Here is a 4,056-nt window from a genome sequence, read left to right as displayed (position 1 = left end):
GCTGGAGCAGTAGAATACGGTAGAAGTGACCCAAATCTTAAGAGACTGGTAGGTTTCGCTTCCTGTTTCTCGGGACACTTATTCTTGGAAACCAGCTGCTATGCTGTGTCCAAGGCACATTCAGAGGCCAAGTGTCGGGGTTCCCAGCTGACATCCCCACTGACAACCCGTGTCAACTGCCAGACGTGTGAATGAGGAAGCCTCTAGACCAGTCCAGCTCCACTCACCGCGACGGCAGCCACACAGATACCCCGAGGGAGAATGCCCTGCTTGAACCCAGTGACCCTACAGGACTGTGAGAAATAATAATCAAATGGTCTTGTTTTAAGCTACTAAGTTTGGGCTGGTTAATTTACACCAATAGTTTAATAAGTGGAAGAGGAAATAAGCCACGAATCCCAGCACAGTGAGATGGGGTAGGAAAGCCAATGTTACATGAAATCTGAAAGCGTATGTGGGGGGCGGCCTTTGGCAGGACAGCAGGGGCGACATTTGGATAAACTTGGCATAAGATCGTGTTTCTGCCGGGACCTCGAGGTGCTGACCCAGAGGCTGTCTAGGTGGGAGAGAGAAAGGTGTCAACCATGACTGGGAAGCTTCTATCTTGGGCAACCGTCCTCAGTGACAGCAGGAGCTGGGATTTGGAGGAGAGGAAGGGGAGGAACGGGTTTGTAGGGAGAAGATGAGACCAGCTTTGGAAACAGTGATGTTTACAAAGAGAAATTCTTGCTGGAAGTTTCCATTTTTGCTTCCAAAACAAATATGTGAGAAGCCTGAATCCTAACCCTCTTTTTATAGATACCCGCATTCATTTTTTCACTCATGTAGTCAGCCATTCAGGCAGGTATAGTCATGCTTAAGAGCACATGCCTTGGTCTGGGTTCAAAGCCCAGCTCTATCTCTGAATAGCTGCATGGCCTCAGGCAGGAGACTCGATCTCTCTGTGCCTCAGTTTCCTTATCTTTAGATGGGGAAGAAAATAACAGTACCTGCTGTTGTAAAGGTCAAAGAGCACACGCACAGAAAACTCTTAGAACAGTGCTTGAAACATAAGTACATATTACAGTGAGCCAGCAATGCTCAACAACTAATTTCTGAGTACCTACTATGTGCTGGGCACCATGCTGCACTGAAGACACAGCCATACAAGATAGACACAGGCCTCACCGCGTGAAGCTTACATTCTGGTCCTTCTTTAGCACCTGAGCCCTATGTTTCTTTGGTTTTCTTTCAGACATAGTGTCCATTTGATCCTCAGAAGAGCCCCATAGGGTTGGCACAATAGTGACCTTACCCCCAGTTGGCAGAGGTGGAAACTGAGGCCCAGAGAGAACCACTGATGTCTTCTTTGCACAGTGCCTTAGTCTGTCACAAATCTCTGCGTCCCTTCAACAGAAGCACTAGGACATGTGTGACCCACTCTCCTGTTGGCTAGCTGTGCTTCCTCTGCCTGCAACCCCGCTAGCAAATGAAATGGCAAGGGTGATCAACCGCTTGCCGCTGAACACTCCCGCGACAATGTAGAGTGCGCAGGAGGCGTGAGGTCAGGGCTCTGTGTACGTGCTGCCCCTCTCCCTCCCTGGTCTCCTAGGTAAAGTGAGCACACATCTACCTGTGACCAGCAAAGCCCCACCCGGTCTCATCTTCATGGATGCCTGAAACTCCACCATTTGGAATTCATTCTTTCAGGTTGAGCAATTGCTCTAGGAACTTCCTTTTCATCTCTAGAATGCCTCTGGGATGGATTACTAGCATATTAAGAGGCTAAGACCTGACCTCCAAATTGGTCACCTTTCTTCTGTAGATAAAGAAAATGGCCCGGCCCTAACCGGTTTGGCTCAGTGGATAGAGCGTCAGCCTGCGGACTCAAGGGTCCCAGGTTCAATTCCTGTCAAGGGCACGTACCTGGGTTTCGGGCACGTCCCCAGTAGGGAGTGTGCAGGAGGAAGCTGAATCGATGTTTCTCTCTCATCAATATTTCTAACTCTCTATCCCTCTACTTCTCCCTTCCTCTTTATAAAAAAATCAGTAAAATATATTAAAAAAAGAAAATGGACAGGAGGAAAAGTGACTTGCCCAAGGACATGTAACCAGTGGTGGGCAAAGCCAGGATAAGCAGCAGGCGCTGTTCACACGGCTTCCTGCCCTGGATCGCAGGGACAGAGACACGCGATGCTCCCATGTGTCTTGTGCTACTGTGCAGCCTGCAAAGGGCTTCCCCACCAGAGCTCCCTTGTTCCAGGTCATTCCTCCAAGCAGGCGGGCCTCCTCCCTGATATGGGCATGGTTGTTTTGGGCGGCTTCAACATTCCTTCTGCTGATAGCAGAGCCAGCTTGATTCTTTCTTATAAATAGCCTGAAGGTACTGCTCACTGGTCTGCCCTTGGATGCCCGGAGTGGCCCTGGTTTCTGGACTTTCTAAGGCCCAGGTTAGCTCCTCCTTCCGCATTTTTTTTTGTTAATCCTCACCTGAGGATATTTTTCCACTGATTTTTAGAGAGAGTGGAAGGGAGGGGGAGACACACACAGAGAGAAACATCGATGTGAGAAGAGTCACATGCACTGGTTGCCTCCTGCACATGCACTGACCAGGGCCAGGGATCGAGCCTGCAGCCTCGGTACGAGCCCTTGACCAGAACTGAACCGGGGACCCTTCAGTCCAAGGGCTGTGGTGCTATCCACTGAGCCCTCCTTCCATTCTCCGTGAGCCCAGAGCCTTCCCACACAGTCCTTTTTTGTTGTTTAAGTTGGTTTCTGTTGCTTGCTTATAAGAACTCTAATAGACAGACCCACTTTACAGATGAGGAGGACAAGGTACGCAGAGGAAATGTAAATAGTAAGAGGGAGACCCAGGGCTGCAACCCAGGTGTCCCGCCTCCCCGCCCAGGCTCTGGCCTCACACCACGCGGCTGACTCTGAGCAGTTGGGCCCTGAGGAGAGGAATGTAGGTGAGCAGGTCTGACCATGGAGGTCAGAGCTGTTCAGTGAGTGGTGTTGGAGTCAGACAGACCTGACTTTAAATCCCAGGTTTAGCCCAGCCAGTGTGGCTCAGTGGTTGAGTGTTGACCTATGAACCAGGAGGTCACAGTTTGATTCCTGGTCAGGGCACATGCTGGGGTTGTGGGCTTGATCCCCAGTGTGGGGCATGCAGGAGGCAGCCAATCAATGATTCTCTCTCATCATTGATATTTCTCTCTCTCCCTCTCCCTTCCTCTCTGAAATCAATCTATACTAATAAAAGGGTAATATGCTAATTAGACCAGGAGACCTTCTGGACGTCCTTCCGGACAAAGCCATGATGGTGGGGCTGAGACAGGGGCGATCAGGCCAGGAGGGGAGGGCAGTTGGGGGTGATTGGGCTGGCAGGGGGCGGGGGGGACCATTGGGGGCAAGCAGGCTGGCAGTGGGGGGCAGTTGGAGGCGATCAGACCAGCAGGGGGGTGACAGTTGGGGGCAAGCAGGCCGGCAAGGGGAGGTAGTTGGTGGTGAGAAGGCCAGCAGGCAGAATGGTTAGGGGCGATCAAGCAGGCAGGCAGGTGAGCGGTTAGAAGCCAATGGTCCCGGATTGTGAGAGGGATGTCTGACTGGCGGTTTAGGCCCAATTCCACAGGGATCGGGCCTAAAATGGCAGTCAGACATCCCCCGAGGGGCCCCAGATTGGAGAGGGTGCAGGCCGGGCTGAAGGACACTGCCCCCCCTCCCCCTGGGGAAGGAATTTCGTGCACTGGGACACTAGTAAAAATATAAAAGAAAAATATAAAAAGAAAAAACATCCAATATCTGTCGCTTACTATTATGGGCCTTGGACAAGTCACCCCACCTTCTTGGAGCTTAGCTTTCATGAGCTGTAACATCAAGAGAATGGGGCCTTGGTATGGACACAGATGTGCAGGAACACATCTAGCAAGTAGAGCACCTTCTTTGCCTGGGTCCTCTTACTCAGTGAACAAGCCAGACAACTGTACACAGCAGCTGTACAGATGGATGATACCGGCCTTACGTGGTTACACGAGATACCGTATGTAACGTTGTTGGCACCATGCCCAGCGCTTAGCA

This window comes from Myotis daubentonii, chromosome 3 (assembly GCF_963259705.1).
Source record: "Myotis daubentonii chromosome 3, mMyoDau2.1, whole genome shotgun sequence".
NCBI lineage: Eukaryota > Metazoa > Chordata > Mammalia > Chiroptera > Vespertilionidae > Myotis > Myotis daubentonii.
This window is presented reverse-complemented; position numbering follows the sequence as displayed.